The sequence below is a fragment of the Armigeres subalbatus genome, chromosome 3, assembly GCF_024139115.2.
Source record: "Armigeres subalbatus isolate Guangzhou_Male chromosome 3, GZ_Asu_2, whole genome shotgun sequence".
Classification (NCBI taxonomy): Eukaryota; Metazoa; Arthropoda; class Insecta; order Diptera; family Culicidae; genus Armigeres; species Armigeres subalbatus.
Genome location: NC_085141.1, coordinates 133,497,593 through 133,519,401, shown reverse-complemented (window position 1 = coordinate 133,519,401; position 21,809 = coordinate 133,497,593). Strand labels below are relative to the sequence as shown.

Sequence of the window (21,809 nt, the reverse complement as noted above, 5' to 3'; positions counted from 1 at the left end):
AAAACCAGTCATACGATTTTCGATCAGGAAGCGAGGTATGAATATCTCTCTGACCGTTTCCAGGACCCACAGATTGCCCCTGGGGAATCTGTGGAAGGGGACATTTTATTTTTAGCATCATAACGGCTTTTTTCTAGTGGTTTCGATTAGGAATCAAGAAATGAATAAAATTCGAATAAAAAAATTCGCTTCCTGATCGAAAACCGTAAAAAAGAGCCGTCGAATGACTAGTTTTGATGCTAATACTAAAATGTTCCCTTCTACAGATTCTTCGGGGGTAATCCGTGGATCCTGGAAGCGGTCAGAGCCGTCAATGATCCATTTTATTTTCGAACTTCACTTCCTGATCGATAACCATGAAACAAAGAGCCGTCGAATGACTGGTTTTGGTGCTAAAACTAAGATATCCCCTTCCACAGGTTCCCCGGTGCCAATCCGTAAATGCTGGAAGCGGTCAGAGCCGTCAATGGACCACTTTACATCCATACTTCGCTTCCTGATCGAAAACCATGAAAAAAGAACCGTCAAACGACTAGTTTTGGTGGTAAAACTAAAATGTCCCTTCCCACAGGTTCCTCGGGGCCAATCCGTAGATCCTGGAAGCAGTCAGAGCCGTCAATGGACCATTTTATATTCATACTTCCTACGAGACGAGTCAGCCTCGGGCTGAAGGTCTCGATAATAAAGACAAAAAAAAATTCATACTTCGCTTCCTGATCGAAAACCATGAAAAAAGAGCCGTCGAATGACTGATTTTGGTGATTAAAACTTAAATGCTCCCATTCACAGGTTCCCCGGGGACATCCCAGCGACTCCAGGATCCGTTTATTCAATTGGTTTTTCATTCTTGGCACATTAGAAGCCTTCTGGAATAAAATCATAGAGGACGATCTATCAAAAAGCGAGATTCAAATTAAGTTCTGGCCTGAGCCTGACCGATCGGAACCGATTATAAATAAATGGCCATATCTCACTTGTTTCTGGTCCGATTCCAAATCTCAACATATGGTTCCAATCAGCAAAACCCCTTCTTCATTTGTGGTTACTAATATTATTCAATTTTTAACCACAACTTCTCCCAATATCCACCTCAAATTTACTGGGTTGGTTTTGGGTAGAGGATGGCACAAACTGTGCCACCCACTGCGGCTTATTTATTTTGAATACCGCCAATACTAATTGTTCTAACAATATTTGATGCAATGTATTAAGCAGTAACACGGGAGTGATCTCACAACAGAATCTTGAGAATATTCTTTTATGATGTCATCAATATAAAATCTTTAAATACGTGCTGAGTACGTTCGCATCAGTAAATTTGTCGGATACCTTAAACTTAAGAGTTAATTTTAAATAGACTCGTCAATATATAAATTAATTCTTTTTTGATTTATATCTTTGTTCGACCTAGCGTACGTTTCTACGATGCATAAATATAAGCAGGCAAACGAAAGGCAATTATCTCTAGCCCATCAACTACAACAGACTTTATGATCTTTGCAGAAGTTACCTGCGATTGTCTGATCACACAGGGATATAAATACAGGCAAAAGCATGCAGTTAATGATAGCAGGGAAGCAATATGAATTGGAAGATGTTTTCCATGTTAGGAAATACATATGTTGTTGCTATCATTATTCAAGTAGGGTATTTGTTAACAAATTATTTATTATCAATTACATGCCACATCAAACAAGGAAACTAATAAATAAAGCAATTTGCGCTCCAATTCTTTATTTTCGATTGTTAGTGAAATGGGTACATGTTAAGAATTCAAGGTGCAGTAACCCTATATTTAAGTCAATATTTGATTATGGCATACTCGGGGAACTGTATAGAGTATATATGATCATGATTGTGATAAAGCAAGATAGGGTTACGACTGGTATTCCCGGCACAGACAAACAAAGATAGAAATACTATTTCGCTAACATTCCACTTTAATCGAGTGCAGAAGTTTAAATAATCGATTATTTTTTCTGAAGCCCATCGGCCTTCTTGCCACTTTACTTCGACACAAAATCATATTCGGCACATTATTTATGACTGCTGTACCTTTTATCACAGAGCTTTGTGCTGTGATTTTATTCTTTTACACATCCACCCACATACACATCTGTGTGAAAAGCTATCTAGTTTTCTCTATACGGACAGGTACTGGAAGTCAAATTCTTTCTCATGAAAGATTCTAACTAGGGTAAGACGGTATAATATGCCCCCCCCCCCCTAATGCAAATTTATGATAACTTTTTACTTTTCAACGCAATTTATGAAAATTTTGTGTTATTTGGTAGTCCAATAAGTCGCAAATACATTGCCTGTGAGAAGTCATATAAAAATATTACGGAGAACACAAAATTAAGCTTTTTTGAAAAGTCGTCAAAAAATGGATTTCGAAAAGTGCCTGGGCAATACGCCCCACCCTTACCAAAGACGTTTCATAGCCCTTCATTAGTATTTTATCTATCCCATAATAAAAAGGTTACAAATCCTTATGTGCTTGACATTAAAAAACCGACATAAGTCCATTTAAACTGGCGTGAATTACATTTCAATATTCTCCATATCATTTGGAAGCAACTGCTGCAGGCTTGCTGCGCTTGTGTCCAGTTGGTAAGGGTATACCGTCCTGCCTACACTGGGGCGTTTTGACCAGTGAAACATATTTTCGAAAATCGTTTCATTTTTGAAGAATGAAGCAATTTTATATCATATTAACCACTGTGAAAAGTTATTTTGTTGCCCAACTGAGTATTCCAGTGCAAGTTTTGCGGACAGTATGCTAGAGTCGCTACAGAATGTTGAGCAAACAAACATTAAAAGTTACATCAAAACTGTAACTTTTAGTATTTTGCTATTATTTTCATTTTGTAATACAAAAATACTTTTACATTCACATAGTATGATGGTTTTACAAATATTTAAAGGTACCAACTGATTTTTACCCTTAGTTAGTTACAGTTTTCTAGAAATCAAAGAGGGCGTTTTGGCCAGGTGGGGCGCATTATACCGTCTTACCCTAACTTCTTTTGTTGTCTTTATTATGGTGTGGTATTTATTTGCCTGAATGATTTATCATAAATGAATTTAAAAATTAGGGCATGCAAAACTATCAGGCTTGTAGATCAGGAATTTGAACATCTTTCACTTCAAATATTGGCATCTAGGATAAATCACTATGGACCCTATGGACCCGATTCCCGGCTCACTGCACATAAAACTAATGATGTATACTGTGGAAGCCATAGGTTTATGATTGATAGTTTTTAAAAAGTCTCCCATTCAACTCGCACAATACTCAATGTTTTTCAACCATTTGTTTAACTCCTAATTGGTCCAATTAAAGAAAATAAAAATGTAAATTAAAAAAAACCGCTCTTTGTTGGCACACTGAGCCAGAGTGATTCTTTCCACTTTTACAAAACGGTATCATCAAATAATCACCTACTTGAAAATCGTCACAGTGCTCGATACAATAATTACTTGAAGTTGTTGATCACCACACCATAATGCTAAACTCACTCACTTCAATATTTTCTTTTTGTTCGTATCACTAGAACTTATATAAACATATAAGAATACATTTGAAAATATATCCTCAAACCGAACAAAAAATCATCATCATCATCATCTAATACGTTGACGCTTACATGTTATTAATAATTCTCTCGATTTCAAAAAGTGACAAAATATTGGAATTTGGATGAGTGAATTGACCAAATAAAAATCATTATAAATATGTAATTCGATTTGGCATCACGTTGTCGTCAAACATGCATATTTTTGTTTAGGTCGCATTTTGTACCGTCCCAAGAGAGAATGAGAGATTAAGATGATGAGAGATTGAGTGAAAATCGCTTTTATGCCGAGAATTGAATTGAAGTATGCCGGAAAAGCAATCGCTGTGACTGAAATACGTGCAAATCAAATAAAAGGCTTTTCAAACGATGTTTTGCAAGAATAGCTATTTTAAGGCAGAAGTATACCCCTTTGCAGTATTACACGACCAAAAAAATCAGGACAAGTTGCTTCCTGTTATAAATATCAATTAATATAATGCAGTCGTACGCGTGTTAGGCAGGAATGGGGTAAGAAACCCTATTTGACATTTTTTCAAACCTCCACTTCCCACTATCTATACCGGCTATTATGCGGGGCATTGCTTATTGCTTTAGCTAGGGTATCGTTTAGCGTCACGATTACGGAGAAATTTATGAAAAAAAGGCTTCTATATTTGGTTTTTGAGCCAGTGCACTGCAGTGGCGGGAATACCATCCGTAACCATATATACGATTTTTGATTGACTATAATTTGAAAACTATTCGATTTCGATACAGAATACATTATTCAATGTCTAAGAGTGGCTTAAATAACCAAATTTGTATTTCAATAATACTACAGTATTTTTGTTCGTACCTCATAGAAGAATGAAATGTTTTACTTTTTGTATTTTTCAATAGGTAAACATATATAGTGAACTTCAAATACATAAAATAAAAAATAAAATTATATCATATAAATAAATCCAAACATTAAAAAATTCAACAATATGCGAAAAAATTGCTCACAATATACATTAGTCGTTAATCAATTGTTAAATCGTTAATATTTCATACATAGATTAAAAAAATAATTCCTATAAAAATAGAAAGCATAACACAGCAAATAGTTTTGAAAATTCAACGACGTGTAAAATTGCAGCTAATCCCATCAAACGAATTAACATTCGATATTCAATTAAATTTGACTTAATTTTACAAGCAAGCACAGTTTAAATTTATTTTGATTTAAGGGGACAGTGGAATCGATCGAATGTTACGTTTATTTGCATGCTCCAAATATGTGCATGAAAATACATTTAAAATCACAACATATTTTTATCTGTGAAGGTTCTAACCAAGGTTCTAACGTTAAGTTGATGAAATAACGAATTGAAGGCTTCTATTCCAAACACATGGGCATATAAGGGTTTAGCAATACAATGATATACATTTTTCAAAATGTAGCCAAAAATGTAAAATATATTCAAATGTCGATATACTATTTTAATTAATGTGAATACCTCCTTGTTTTCGTAAGAGAATCCAATTCATAATTCCAAGGTCAGATACTTCCATTCTGAAGGACCGGTTGGCTGCCGAACCGGGCTCTAATCAACAGGCTTATAAATGCCAAAAAGACACAATATTCTAAGACAAATGAGAAGAATCAGGTACGCGGTACCCCCAACGAACAGAACGAAAACGCAATGCAGAAGAGTAGGGTTATTATCATTGTTTGTTATCTGACTATGCCGGTCAAGACTGACTAAAGAGTTCAGCTCAACAGGCCGGCAAATGATTTTGCGAGAACACACCGCAGTTTGTTCCGAAGTATGAGTAGTATGAATGCAAGATGGATGACACTGACAATGATGACGATGATGATGATGATGCTGATCGTGGGGGAGGGCACAAAAGGTAAACACATGGTTTTGATGTTCGAAAAGATGAACTCGACTGGGCCAGTCAACGGTTGTGATTAGGGAAGAAAGCATCTCGCGTTCGGGCGTCCGCCGTTCTTTCGACCCAGCTTAAAATTCGGGTACGCGTGTTCTACGTTGGATGCTGGATTTACAATTCTGCTGATTGAAAACTGGTGCACATATCTTAGCGTGGATGAAATAGTGTTGAATGGTGTAAACGTTTCAATATAGCTTAGTAATAATTGCTGCTAATTGGATACCTTCTACCTAGTCAAGCGGTACGTTGACTCGTATTATTCATTTGTTTGATATGATCATGAATTAGGTCAACCAACGAGAAAACTGTTATGGACAAGATAGATAAGTAGAAACGTGTAAAATTTCATCTTATTGCTAGAATAATGACCTAATAAAATGCTTCACGTTTGAGAAGAATGATTTTTAGTGGAAGAATGAGACAATGAAATATTGTCTTTATTAGCCTTCTAGTCGATGACGATGATGGGAGTCCCCGTTAAGTTTATTTCATTAAATAAATAGTTTAATTCAATAATCGAGGGGATGTGAAAATCATCTTTCATTCTTTTACAATCTCATTGGTCAAGGTAACTACCTAGATAACATTCGATTCTGATATACTTTCACACCAAACAAGCGACTGTTAGATTTTCTAACAATTTTGTATAAGAACCTACCAAAACCTATATAAGAACTATGGATATGCGAAATTGTTAGAATCTCATACAAAAAATGTAAGCTCACAAACAAATATTGTAAGATTAGCTTGAAAAATTGTACGGTCCCATACATCTAGCATTTTCGCATATGCATATGGTTCTTATACAGAATTGTTAGAAAATCTAACAATCAACGGTTGAGGGCACAGTTACATATTCGTTTATAGGCTTTTGATGCCATTTAGATTTAAAACATCAATATGTATATTGTGTGCCAAGCAAAGTGAACATACACTGTCATACATACAAAATTGTCAGGCAGTTTAAAATGTTATGTAATTTTAATTGTATTTCATACAATAGAAATTGTTTATTAATTCATTGAGAAAACTTCCAGGAACTCGTTGAACTGGTCCTCCAAAGTATCATGGTACTCCTGATAACACCCGAAGAAGTATGATAATGGTATATGATAAATATAAATGTCTTCAGAAAATCCTATGCAAATGAATCCAGAAATTCCTCCTTCTTCAGGAATTTAGGAAATTTCCAAAGGGATTTCTTCGGAACTTCCTCAACGAATTCCTTTGGAAATTTCTTTAGAAAAACTTCAGGACATTCCTTAAAGAGTTCTTCCAGGAATTCCTTCAAAACAATCTTCTGAGATTTTTTTCAGGTATTGTGATTATTTTCAGGAATTTCTTTCATAAATTCTGAAGGAATGGCCTTGGAAATTATTTCAGGAATTCCGCCAAGTATCCCATCAAGAGCGTAGCCAGAGGGGGCAGTAGGGGGGCCATCGCCTCCCCTAAATGGTGGCAAGATTGAACGGGTACTGAAATGAATTCCCTTTAAACATGTGCAGTTTACGATCCAATCATATTCAGAAATAGGTGGTTGAAATTCAAAAGATTCCCAAAAACATATTAGGGCATCCAGGATCACTAATATATGAAAGTTCAAAACAACCTCGAAACATTTCGGGCTCAAGAATTCTTGTTGAAATCCTTCTAGAAGCTTTGTGGGAACATCTAAATTCCTCCGGAAAATTATCCACAAATTCCTCTGAAAATCATTCAAAATCCTTCTCATGTAATTGTAATCCTCCTTATCTAGAAACCCCTAACTATTTTTTAAGGAAATTCATGAAGATATTCCTTAAAGATTTAATTTCTTCCCTCCAAGTTTTACTTCTAGACATTTCTTCGGCTATTCTTTCAGAAAAGTCTCGGGCATTTCCTTCCTTCCCAAAATTCCACCAGAAGTTTTCTTTAGAAATTTATGACGGAAATCCTCCGATTTCGCTTTATAATTTCATTTTTAAATCTATTAGAAATTTGTTCGGAAATTCTTCTAGGAAGTGCTCCGCTCTTTAATTCCTTTGAGAATTTCTCCCATCCAAGTATTTCCCCGGAAATTCTCACAGATATTTTTAGGGAATTCTTTCAGGTACTTCTTCAGGAATTCCTTCAGGAATTTCCTCGGGAATTTTTCCGCGGAATTGTCCTTGAATTCTTTCCGAAATTTACTCCAGAATTTCATTTGGAAATTAATTTGAAGGCTCCTCCAGGATATCTTCTTCAGAACAAACTTCCGGGCATTCATCCGGTAAATTCTTCAGCAATTCATATGGGAATACTTTCAGGATTTCATCTGGGAATTTCTGCATTAATTCCTCCTTGTATTTTTTTCAAAAATTTCTTCAGATATTTCTGCGGAAATTCTTTTAGGAACTTTTCCAAGAATTATTTCAGGACTTCCTTGTGGGAATTCCTCCGGTAGTGCTTGTGGGAGTTCCTCCGGGAGCTCCTCCAGGAGTTTTCCCAAGAGTTCTTCCAGCAAGGAAGGAGGAATTCTCGTAGAAACTGCTGGTGGATCTCCCGGAGGATTTCCCGAAGGAACTGCCGGAGGAGATCCCGTAAGTTCTTCCGGAGGAATTTCAGGAGGAACTCCTAGAAGAATTCCTAGAGAACCTCCTAGAGGAACTCCCAGAGAAACTATCGGAAGAACTTCGGGAGGAATTTCCAGCTAAATTTCTGAAGGAAACCTAAATATTTCCTGAAAAAAGCCTGAATGATTTCCTGGAAATCTCGGAGGAATTCTCGAAGGAACTTCAGGAGGAATTTCTGAAGAATTTCCAAAGAAACCCCCGGAGGAACTGGCATTGATACTACCAGGAGAATTCTCGGAAAAAATCTTGGAGAATTCATCTTATAGACAAATCTCGTCTAGCGAAAACCCTTGTAGGGGTATGTAGCTGCACCATCATCATCATCATAGGACCTCCCGGAGAATTCCCTGAGGAGCTCCCAGAGAAATTCTTGGAAGAGTTTTCTGGTAGAATTTCTATATAAATTCTTGGAGCAACTGCCGGTGGAGCTCCTGGAAGAATTCCCGGAGGAATTTTCGGAGAAACTGCTGGAAAATTTCCCAGTGGAAATCTTGAAGTTTCCACCGGAATTCTTTCATGATTTCTTTGGTTATTATTCTAGGAATTCCTACGAAAATTACATTATTGATTTCATTTTCGGTATAATTTCTGTATAAAATTGCGGTGGAAATCCTGGAGAAATTCTTTGTTGTTTTCACAAGAAATTATTCGAAACTAGAAAATTCGGAATTCCAGGGTGCAATTTAGCAGATTTTTTTTATGAGAAACAGCACAAAATTATCTGATGAATTATAAAGGACAACTTATAAAGGAGTTCGTAGACGATTTCTTGTAGTAAATAAAAGTGGAATCTTCGGATCAATTCTCGGCGAAATTTATGGAGGAATTCCTGAAGACATTGCCGAAAAAATGCTGGATGCATCCATGATAGAACTCCGAATAGAATGCCTGGAGCAATTGTCGGAGGAATTCCTGGAGAAAACTTGCATATTGTTTTTCTGCCTGTTTTATAATAAATATTATTTCAGATAGGATTTGTTTAGAAATTCAGATGTATGGTTCTAGTTTTCTTAAACTTATGGAAGAATGCAGGATTTTTATAATAATTGTTATAGCAGATTTTATATTCTTTCTGAATACTAAGTTCGTTAATAATTTTCTCACTGTATTTAGAAATATCTGATGAGCAATAAATCATGCATTTTTAAATCCATTATTGTTTTAATCATTATTGTTGTTAAATAAACGCACAACGCACACGTTCATTGGCGTTGCGTTTTAGTACAAAACGCTGACTTCAACGCTACGCGCAACGCGCTATTGTGATCCAGCCTTTACTGTTGATTGTGGATTTGGTTTCAAAGTTTTTGGAACTTAGAAGGAAATAGTGCCAAGCACTAATATTCATGTGTTTTTATAAAACTACTATAAAACTACGATTCAGAAGACCTAAAAAAGTTGCCCCCCCTACTCGAAATCCTGGCTACGCCCATGTATCCCTTCAAAAATCTGTTCCATCGGAAATGTCTGCTGTAGTATTTCTTGAACATTCCTCCTTCGGCATTTACTCCAGGAAAATCTTCCAAAAATAGTTTTTTTTTGGAAAATTGCTTTGGGGAGTTCTTCAGAAATTCATTTCGATGTTCAAAAATTCCATCTAGATTTTTTTTCGGAAATTGTTCTGGAAATCTGTTGAAAAAAAATCTTTGAATATTCATTTTGGAATTCCTTCCGAAATTATATCAGGAATTTCTAAGTCAACTTCTTCCAGTCATCCTCATGGAATTCCTTCGCATTTTGCCTAAGGATTTTTTTTTCAGAACTCCTTCCAGGAATTCCTTTAGAACATTCTTCAGGAATTCTTACAGAACTTCCTTCAGGAATTAAGAAAATTCAGAAATTGCTATGGGAATTCTTTCAGAAATTGCTATAGGAATTCTTTTGGACATTAACAAAAAATCATTTGGACCTTCGAAAATTCTTTGAGAAATTCCTTCATGAACTCATTTGGCAATCTCTTCGGAAATTTATTCAGATTTTTTTAGGAATCCTTCGGGAGTTTCATTTTGAAATTCCTTTAGACATTCTTTCGAGAATTGGAGCCATAAGAAATCCTTTGGAATTATCTTCCGAAACTTCTCCAAAAATTCCTTTACGATCTCCATTCTGCATGCGTTTTGGAAAGCATTCCTTAAGGAATTGTATAGGGTTTACTGAAGGTATTTCCAAAGGAATTCCTTAGAGAAATTCCGAAAAATTTCAGGGAGAATATTCAATTTGGTGGGTTTCGTTGCCCATTGTGCCCCGCCAGTAATTATACAAATTGATGGAAAATCAGTTTTTTTTCAAAACAATTTTGGCGTATGTTATTGAATTTCATGAAGAGCATTTCAACTTGATGGGTCACGTGCACCATCGTGCACCAGTCCGCCAGTGTCGGACATTTCTCGACTCAGTAATCGATTATATTCTTTAGCTAGAAGCGCATTGATAGATACACCCAACCAGCGGAAGGCAGATTTTAATACAGTTCTGGATTAGAACCTTACAGAAACTGTATAAAATTTTTGTATATACCATTTAGGAAAATTTTAATACAATCATTGTATTGAAATCTTTCAATTTTTTATTATTTCAATACAGTATGTATACAAAAAACTTACATTTCTTGTATTAAAACCTTGAATTGCATATGCCAAGGTTTTATACAATAATTGTAAGATTTTTGGATGCATAAATATTGCTTTGTGTTCTTTTGTTCTTTTATCGAGTAAAATCTGTACCGCGTAGAGCTAATTGCGTAACTCCTCAACAGGCAACATTGCTGCTCGTGGCGTGAAAGATAGCACACACAAATTCAGGCTACTATGTTGCACTGCACCTTTCAGTGATGCCCTCAAAAAAGTTTAACGATCATGACTAAAGATTCGCAACCTGTATTAATATCGATTACTAATTATTGGAAAGATTAATTAAGATGCGGTTTACGCTGAGTGAAAGTTCTTGATTATTCCTTTTAGCTATGTAGGTTTTCTTTCAACCTACGATTAATGCGGAAGCGCCATAATCAGTATAATGTGTGTGCATCATCCTCTATCCCTCACCTATCCGGGGGCGTTGGACAAGTAGTACTACGCATAATTTGATCAGATCCTGTGATCTATAGTGGTGCCCTTTTTGTAGTGAAGACTAGTACAGTAAAAAGGGATCACTTCTGAAGCAAGAATGGTGTCTTCAAGAAGTGTGGGGAAAGGGATGCACTAGCTCTCCATAAAAGGTACAAGTACACTTGAACAATGTTCTAAGGGACGGGGAAAACGGAGAAAAAATAACACAAAACGCACATGAACACCTTGATTCAGGCACTTCGAAATACAATAATCTGAATAATCGCGATACAGATTTTGTTTAAAACGGTGAGTTTTATTCAAATCTTTGACGGGGAAAAATTCAGCACACCCGTCTGTTTTCACAGCACACTCGCGCCATAATCAGTATAATGAAAATAAAAACCCATACTAATTTGCATGCTAACTTAAAACGGCTTGTGCTTTTGTTTTAATCCAAAAGAACTCAAATTTTCGGAGGACACTCTGAACATGATACAGAATTAGATGAGCGTTGTGAAGCAAAATCGGTTTTTTGAACCACCCTAATGGGTAGCTATTATTCATCTTGTGTGTACAATATTCAAGGGAACGCCCATACATTTGGTTATTCAGAATTTATTTCGGTATTGAGTGATGAAACATCGAAAAATATAATTCAAATAAAAACACAAGCGTGCAACTGGAGAAAAAATTAAATCGGAACGAATCGTGCTAATTAATAATTCACGTCTGCTTACCCGATCAAAAAAGCATAACAAAACTATATTTAATTAAAAACCCAGATTAATCCACTTAGCGTTGGTGGTACCTTTCTCGCATTTAGTTGAGACACCAACCTTATATGGAGTATATATGGTCCGATTTACCATTTTCTTCATAACTTTCAAACGCAATGACCGATCGTTATAAAATTCAATAGTGACAAAGCTTTGTCCCCTGTCGAATGAAACTTGTTGCGAGAAAATCGGTTAAGGATTACTATACGAAAAGTTGTCTAATGTTTTTTATAGCTTTTGTGCACACACATACACACACACACATACACACATACATACACACGGACAGACAGACATGTGCTCAGCTCGTCGAGCTGAGTCGAATGGTATATAATACTATGGGTCTAAGAGGCTTCTATAAAAAGTTCGTTTTCGGAGTGAAATGATAGCCTTTCGGTACAACTTAGTTGTCCGAGAAAGGCAAAAATGTGTTGCTACAAGGTATGTCATAATTTTGTATGGTTAGTTGTTGAAAGAGCAAAAATTCATCTAGGGTAATTCGCAAAACGTTGAACGGCTAATTTCTTCGCCTAGTGCGTGCATTTCTTATGGGAGCTCAACAATAGGCGATTAGCCGTTCAACATTTGGCGTTTTCCTCTACTAGGTAGCTTGTTTCGACAAACAAGCTTTATCATTTGACTAGCCAGTCATGATTCCCGACTTTGCTCGGGCGGTATTAGAACTCACACATGTACAAGATTGGCCGTAGGGAATGCTCCCAACGCCAACGGTCCACGTTCATCACAGCAAGCAATGTACATCACAGTAGGCCACGCGCAACAGCTCGTCCTATTTACCATACGCACAGTCTCGACGCGACTCCTACATACGCAAATAAAATGTCCGCACACTTGGTGTAAGACGATTTGACCGAATGCCGTTTGGCCTAATACTAATTTTACATGCGACCTTTCTTCATTCCTTTTTCCTTTCATCTCTTATTTTTCTTCTTATTTTCTCTTTTTTATTGTATCCTCCTTCTTCCCACAATTTTCTTACATCTTCTCCATTCTTTTTTCTCCTTTTCCGATGATCGTCTTCGTCCCTACAGTCTCCGTTTTCTACCAAATTATCCTTCCACCTCCTCCATAATTGTGTCATCAGGATAAATTATGTGTACTATATTTCGCCACCCTAAACGCACGTTTGTCACACAAATTGACGTAGAATGCAAAACATTTTAAATATCCTGTAGATTTCGGAATTATAAGATAAAACAAATTATTTTCTAGTAATTCTGATTTATTTATGAGGATAAATTGTTCCTATTTAACAGAAAAATGCCGTTTAAGTTGCAAGCATTTTGATTTAATTTTCGCCACAAGTTTTTATGTTTCGCCACCCCGTGACCTAATAGTCGCCACCCCGTTGTTGCTCCGTTCAAACGGATGATTCAAACTTATATTGAATCCATTAACGCCCGGAGCTTAGGTAACGCTTGTTGCCCGCTCATATTTTTTGACTTAGCTTAGCATAGCATGTACGACGCATTATTGCAGCGGTGGTAAAAATTAATACACCCAGGTTTTTTTTTACACGGTTTGGTTTTAGTCGTTTAGGACCTTCAGCGTCAATGAAACAATGAGTTAACCCCACGAAAAAATTCACAAAAAATCAAAGAAAATTCAGGTGGTATTTAAAAAGCTGTGAAAGTTTGGGTTAACCGAGAAATTAATGAATTCCAACCGTGTTAAAAAAAACCTGGGTGTACATGCTTAGTTTTCAAAACAATCAAAGGAATTTCGCCAGTGGCGATAATCAAAATCATCAAATTTGCTGTGCTATATTTCGCCACCTTTTATTTAACTAATTTGAAATAATATCATGAACTATTTTATATATTAACATTAGTAATTGAATTTTATTAATGGTGCTTAAGATTGTGTACGTGTATTGGTCCTAAGTTTGAGGGTTTGATTAGTTTTCCGGTAGTTGTTTATTTTGCCCTGTTCTTCAATCGGACAAAAAATGGCTTGGCATCGAGACTACACCGTTCGAACGAATCATGCACATTTACATCAAATATCATGCACATAATTGGAGCATGATAAACGATAGAAATTTACAATTCATTTTATTAATTTTATTTATTTATATCATCTCAAATCTATGTGTTGTTTTAAATTTACATGTTCTATTTTATGCTATATAAATAAAAAACGTTTAACATGAGAATCGAACGCAGGTCCGCAGAGTGATATCCCGTTCTGATACCACTCTACCGTCTTCACTTCTTGAAACCAACGTTGCCCAAAGAGTAACAGGTTCTGAGTTATGGCGAATTAAACATGCTCGATACTGTCGTGATCATGTTCTGGCTAGGTAATGTAAATTTACATGCTCTGAGTAAGCGCATCGTCAAGGGAAAATATCTGACTGGATGAAGTGCAACAATTTGAAGTTTTTCTAGTGATTTAAGTTAACGCCTGATGAAGTGCACCAATGAAAAATGCAGCATCATGGATGGACTATAGTCGTAATGGAAAATCTTCACTTTTTTATGACGGTGGTCGAAAAAGAAGGTTTCCCGCTGCATTTGCAGCTGCCTTGATGGAATTGTTTGTTTTGTTTACATTCTACCGAGATCGTCACAAGCGTAATCATCTTTTGTTTCGGTTCACATAATATCATGTAAACTTTATGATTTATAAATGGCGAAATAGGGCGAATAAAGTATTATTTTCAATACAGTGTAGTATTAATGGTAAGATGATGTATTTATACGGTTTAATTCATGCTCTGTTTATGTGCATGATTATCAACGCATAATTACATTGAGAAAACAATTACATAATCTGCATTTACATTAGTTTTATTGATTACATTACCAGTAAAAGTAATTATTTTAGCTGTTTACTATTTTCAGTTGCATTTTTCATCAGAAATCAACGATTAATAATAAGAGTATTTTTAGCTATCGTATGGCTGCTTACTGAGTCTGTATGATTGTTAAATAAAAAGAGGTAAAATATTGCACAAAATCATTAAAAAATCATTCCAAGGTGGCGAAATATAACACAGTGTCGAAATATAGTACATCTACCCTGCCAAGTTGCTTTATTTATTTAACATTAAAAATATGTGCAGTAACCTTGTTCATTCTAGTGGTGAGATGCGCTGCTACAAAGGCCTGACCATGTGACTTGGTTCGATTCCCAATCCGGTATGGGATTTTTTTCAGTTTGAAAATTTGGTCGATTTTCGACTCATATTTTCATGAGTACTACCATCGCGTAAACCTCTTGATATACGATGGCAAAAAAAGTAACTTGGCTCAGAAATATCGCAGTTAATAAATACTATTACTTCCTCTTCTTCAGTGGCTCTACATTTCAACTGGAGCTTGGCCTGATTTTCAACTTAGTGTTCTATTAGCATTCCCACAGTCATTAATTAAAAACTTTTCTGTGCCCGCCAATTTACATGAGTATGTTTTTTATATGGCCAATGAATACATTATGCCCAGTGTGCCAAGAATGTTTCCCACCAAAAAATATCCTAGGCCGGGACTGATAATCGAACTCGCCATCTCCGGATTTACAATCCTACGCCTTTGCTCACAATTCTGACTGTAGACCCGAAGTTAATAATTACTATGGAAGTGTAAGCAGTGAGGCGAAAATGTTCCGGTGAAAGATGAATTGTCAACAAAAATGAAACAATATTTCTGGCGCTCTTCCAGATCATAATTGAAATTCATTGTAGTTCCTTAAACTCTTTTCGGATAATCTAACCGGATGCCCAGTTACGTTGGATAGTTCATAAAAAAAGATAAAGATCGTTATATATCATAACAAAAGTAATTATTACTTTCAACACGCCATTCCAGTCACCATTCAAAGCTATAATTACTTCATTTCAGTGCCGCAAAGTTTACTATCAAGCAACACGATGAAAAATTTCTTCCAATAGCTGCGATACACGCGGTCCAAACTATTCATCACGTAGCTTCGCCACGCATTCGGTTGGCCATGATCTTGAGGTTCTACTCTCAATGGGATTCGTTCAAATACAGGCCCACAACGATCAGCTAGTGGACGGTGCACATCAACAACGCAGTATGAACAATTGCCGATCGATGTTGATTGAAACGAAATGATTAAACATTACACACATTTCTGTGAATGAATCGAACAGAAACTGTGCGTTTAATATCTGTGGATAAATATTTCGAATTCATTAGTTAATGAGCAAACGTAAAATAACCAATTAGCAAATACTTGATACGTTAGGCACAGTCTAGATATTTGTTGAACTATAGGTTCAGTCTGATTATGGGCATATAATAGCAAGTAATTGATTCCGCATGGTTCTAATTACGGCTAGCGTAAGGTAAATCGTTTGCATCTTTGGCGTTGCAATATCACAAATGACAACAATGCATAACTCTCAAAAGCGGCCCGTGGATTTGTTATGATGCACTACTTGGCCGTCTATGTACATGGAGTCATACGGTGGTAATGAAATTTGCAAACATCCTCATTTACGTCAATTAAGATAGTTTTCTCGCTCTCCACTACGTTCTAGATGTCAGTGTTCATAGCTATACAGTGAACGTTAGTTCAAGCGGAACAATTGACGAAGAAATGCACTTTCTATGGTCGTCACCTTTGCACAGAATTGGGAAGCCGAGACATATCGTAGTGCACGATCTGCTCATGAATATGCATACAGATATGATGAGGTGGGTCTACTATCCGGAAGATTTAGCCAAGACGATCACGCACATCTTGAAGGTCAACTGCAATATGGGAGTGACTGTTTATATGGAAATATATCTATTTTTGTAGAATGTAAGATATTGCGTATATTTATTAGGACTATTGTGATAACTTTGTACGACTTAAATTGAATCTCATGCACCGTTATTCAAAATGGGTCTAGGAGTGATAATGGGCCTAGTTCTCATACATAGTGTGAAGGTCAAAAGTCAAAACCATTTAAATGTATTTTTAATTTAGTTTTTATACCACATCACATGTTACCCATAAAATTTTCTACTAGGTACTTAAAATTTATGGCAATTAGATTACAACGGACTTTCAAACTTAATATTCCGGATGCACTTTTACTGTTATTATTCAAAAGGCTGTTGATGCCAACATTTTGTATATTGTATATATCGCAAATGATACTCTATACACCGAAAGTATGTTGGGTGATCAAATACTTTACGGTCCTTTTTACAATCCTGCATAAAATTATGACATACACAACATTGTCAGATACGTCCCTAGTTACCATGATGCTATATATGCTTGTAAATAATACAGCCATTAAAGTTGGCTAAAAGTGGAAAAAGGTCCTTTTACAACCAAAATAATACTTCATTACTTTGACATGTTAAAATAAATAATTCGTAATGCTAAACTAGTGTATCGTTGCCTGAAAGTTGTTGAATAAATGCATCTTTACATCGTTAAAAATATACTAATGCAATTAGCATTTAGTATACTGATTTGTGATCAATTACATGCAATAATTAATGCTTGGTTGTTACTTGGGGTATACACAAAAAAATAAAATTATTATACAGATATTGCGTGAAAAACGTGTAGAGTTAGGAGGAGTTATTTTATAGATGGAAATGAAATGAAGAATCAGAGTAAGCTGCCCAGTATGCTTTTAATATGCCCTGCCTTCGTATTCATCCAGCTTCGGCCACCCACCCCCATTTAAATAGCAAAATTGTGTTCCAGAAAAAATCTATTTTGACGTTAGACGTCTTACCCGAAGGTACGGGTGTCAAATCAGAATCTCAAATTAGAGACTGATTTTGAACCTTAAAAGACTCCTTATCCATCGATGGATTTTAGCGATGTATATATTAATATAACATATATTTATATATCAAACCCGAAACTCTCCAGCAATTTGTCAATTTTATTGAAAATTTGGATTATTTGCGATAAACCATTGAAAGTTCTCTGATTTGCGATAAACTATTTTAAAAAAAACTCTGTCATGGCCTCGTTGGGGTTTTGTCACAAGCGCTCTGATCAATCTACCTTTGTAGAGAATGTAGTAGGCCGTCGATAATTTTACAAAAGTGCGAAATGTTATGGTTTCGTTTTAATGTAAAATGAAACTCTTAAAATTTTCAGACCGGTACGTGGACGCTATGTAGTCCCTCAACGGACTTGAAGCATTAGAAGAATAAGTTATCCTTTATACAGCGTGGAGCACGCTGTACTAGGGTACGCACCATAGGTTTTAATATGCTGCTCATCAATAATGGCTGTCAGCAACCACGACGTGTCATCATACATGTTTTTTGCCTTTCTCGTGCAACGAAGTTGTACCGAAAGGCTATCATTTCACTCCGAAAACGAACTTTTTATAGAAACCTCTGAGACCCACAGTGTTATATACCAAACGACTCAGCTCGACGAACTGAGCACATGTCTGTCTGTCCGTGTGTATGTGTGTGCACAAAAGCTAAAAAAAACATTAGACAACTTTTCGTATAGTAATCCTTAATCGATTTTCAATCCTTAATCGCAACAAGATTTATTCGACAGGGGACAAAGCCTTGCTGATCACTATTGAATTTGATAACAATCGGTCATTGCGTTTAAAAGTTATAAAGAAAATGGTACATCGACGGCTAGGTCATAATGATTTTATTAGAACTGTCTTGATCAACTTCACCCCAAACCAGATTACTCAAAAAATGTGTGATAATTTAATTTATTTTAATAAATGCGAACGCATTTCAGAAAACTAAACTTGTTGATTATTGCGACGTATAGCAGTACATGTTTTGAAAATATTTTTTTCGATTTAAAATGTAAACACACATTGTTATTGCATGTTTTGTCTGGAAAATGATCATCTCCCCCCCAGTTGACGGTATACGTAAAGGCTGTATGACCACTCCAAAACCAAACTTTTGATAGAAGGCTCGGAGACTCATAGTGTTATATACCAATCGATTCAGCTCGACGAATTGAGGTGATGTCTGTTTGTGTGTATGTATGTATGTGTGTATGTGTATAAAATTTTGTAGACACACTTTTTGGAACTTAGCATTGGCCGAATTACTCGAACAAGTTCCATTCGACTGAGAATCCTGTCCCATTGTTTCCTATTGAAAATTGACCAGATTGGACTATGGGATCAGAAGTTATGGTCAAAATACTATTATCTATACGCAAAACACGCTAAAAAGCACTCACTCATATTTTTAGTATTTTTTTTTTTGCACGAGAAAGGCACCAACACCGCTAGGTGGATTAATCAGGGTTTTGTTAATAACGATTGTTACATGATGTGATTTGCATTCATTATGTTTTTTGTAAGATAACTATAAACCAAAAAATTAAATGTAGTTGCAGTTACTCCGGTTTGCAACACATTTAATGCCGTCGAAGCCTGGGGCCTTCATGTTTTTCCATGATTTGATATAGGCCGTCAATTCGCCAACTGAGATCTCCAACTCCTTCGAGAAGTTGTTGGGAGTAAGATGGATGTTAATAACATGCTTGTTAACGGCTGCTTCGTGTGGACGGTCGAAACAAGTGCGATCTTCAATAGTTTGCAGTAGTCATCAAGCGAGTGTCCGTGTTAGTGTCAAGTGTCAGTGTCAGTGTGTCAGTGTCAGTGTGTCAGTGTCAGTGTCAAGAGAGTGGTCCGTTCGGTCGTCCAAAACGTGATTCTCCTTAGTTTTCATATGCCACCGGGTGTGCATGTTTTAACTTTTTACTCGTCGCAAGACAACGTATAAGTCTTATTTCTCATCCCATAGATCGCATCGCTTGCCGAAGGGAAATTAGATAAATTATCCTTTGAAACTAAAACGATATTCTATCCCAAGACAATCGAGGGGATGCAGAGGTATACTCGGTCTCTAGTAGCGATCTGAGAGAGAGAATTCATTCATCCTATTGTCACCGCGAACCAGTCCCTGCGAACCGAAAAAGTAAACACTGCGATGCAACTTCAAATGGTCGTAACCAAAATTATTTATTTGGCAATTTATGTTCGCAACTTTTCTTTTATCTACTGCAGTGAATTGAACCCGTAATTATCCATGTGAATGATCCCGTATTATGAGAAATCGGTTTCATTCCACGTGAGGAAGTCCATAACCATTAAAAACAGCTAATACGAACAAGTTTTTATTGGAGTGAAACATGTTGCTTCAGACGTTATGAAATGTTACTTTGATTTGTTGAATTTCCACGGTTACCACACGTTACAAAGGAGAAGACACAGTAAATAAACGATCTGTCAATGAGCTGGCTTCTCCCTCTCAGGTAGCAACGAGAGTCGAACTAACAATCCTTCCATTCCTATATGACCGTAAGGACGTGGCCGGCGCCGTTATTGATTTTAAATATTTGAGCTCCCGAAACATGTACATTGAGAATGGGTAGCTAATCCCAACCCCCATTTATTGTGTTCTTTGTACAATTTCGCAAGTTCGGTCAACCACGGAGTAGCAACTTCGAATTATCCGGTCATAATGCTCATGCTCATGCTCATTTCCAGAACGGCTTAGCACAGTCGGAGAGAGCGCGGATATTATTTAGAAAATCACTATTTCTGAGGTCCACCATTTTGACCTGGATGATTTTTGTCGAGCGATTGCAACGTGCCTAGTACGTTGGTACTGCTTTCGAGTGACAAGACGATTAGTAAACGGATCAAATCTTTTAGGAGTGTATCAATGTCTAGGTTGTTGCTTAGCTACCGATCCGTTGGGACGTGAATTTCACGGGCTTGTGCCAGCGCCTGTTAGATGGCGTGCAGCTGTTCATCGATTTCCTCCGGTGTGGCCGGATGATGCTGGTAGTCCATGTTGTCGTCGACGCACCTTTGGAACCGACAGGACTGCTGATGCCGATTAACCGGGGAGCCCACTTCCGCCACCACCGGATAGTGATCCGAGCTGAGCTCCTATTAGACAACCGGCTGCGAGATGTGATCGCTCATGTTGGTTATGTACAGGTCTATTGTTGCATGGACTCCGGACCGACTAAGCCGAATGAGGGAATCCTGGCTCAGGATCATGTAGTGGCCTTCATCCATGTCGTTGCTCCAGATGGCACCGTTACGATTGCAGCGGCTGTTTCCCCAGGCTTGATGCTTCGCGTTATATTATAGCGAAGAGTGATGGGCACACCATCTCCCCTGGTCGACTGGTCGAGTTGCACGATGCGAAAGTCCGGGATATTGACGTTCGAATCCGGTTTTAGGTGCGTTTCGTTGATGAACGCTACGTCTATTTCTTTCTCCTCAAGGAAATTATTCAGTTCGATAGTTTTGCTCTTGAGCGAGCAAGCGTTCCAGTTGACCAGGCCCATCCTAGCAGTCAGCCAGTTTCGATGATGAACATGCCAAGAGTTGAATACCTGGTCGAATTGGGTTTTGCAACTACGCAACCGAGTGGCGAGAAGATGTGCCTATGAGCTTCAGGTCCTTCCAAACGGTAGAGCCGTGCTCGAGGTGGACCAAATACAGCTGGTCCCGGTACTTTCTCGTCTTGTCGAGACGAGTGGATGACCACAGGCTTGAGGCCGTAACCCTCCAGCTCGGCAATGAGCTCCTACTCATCCATATTGTGAAGCCCGTGGAGAGGTCATAAGTGTAGTACTCATACTCGTGGAGCGGAAAGAACTCCACGACAAACTTGTGCTGATCCTTGTTTTATGGCATAAACTTAACACCTTCACTGTAAAGCCGGAATAAGCAGTTTAGGTCCTTGGCATTCAGTTGCCGGAGCTTTGAGCGCAGAGCTCTAGTTGCACCTGCAGCAGCTGCGAATGCTGCTTCTTCCGTATCTTCGGCGAAATATTGGCGTCATTAAGTGGCAACGACGAGAACACGTTGCTAGACAGAATGATCTTAGAGGGGTTTCCCGCGCCTCCATTTGTGGTACATTTCAA

The 21,809-nt window shown here is 37.2% G+C and overlaps 1 protein-coding gene across 5 annotated transcripts in view; it reads left to right on the top strand.

Moving 5' to 3' along the window:
- The window catches only part of LOC134219340 (synaptic vesicular amine transporter-like), a 142,280-nt gene that overhangs the window by 46,052 nt on the left and 74,419 nt on the right, over nucleotides 1-21,809 (top strand). For 2 of the 5 annotated variants that reach the window (XM_062698062.1, XM_062698059.1), the window contains exon 1: nucleotides 5,512-5,742. The exons of 2 other annotated variants lie outside the window; for them this stretch is intronic. The gene's annotated coding sequence lies outside the window, so the exon portion shown is untranslated. Of the gene's footprint in view, nucleotides 1-5,511; nucleotides 5,743-21,809 lie in introns of those variants that run through there. One more of the 5 variants, XM_062698063.1, reaches the window with a different exon arrangement.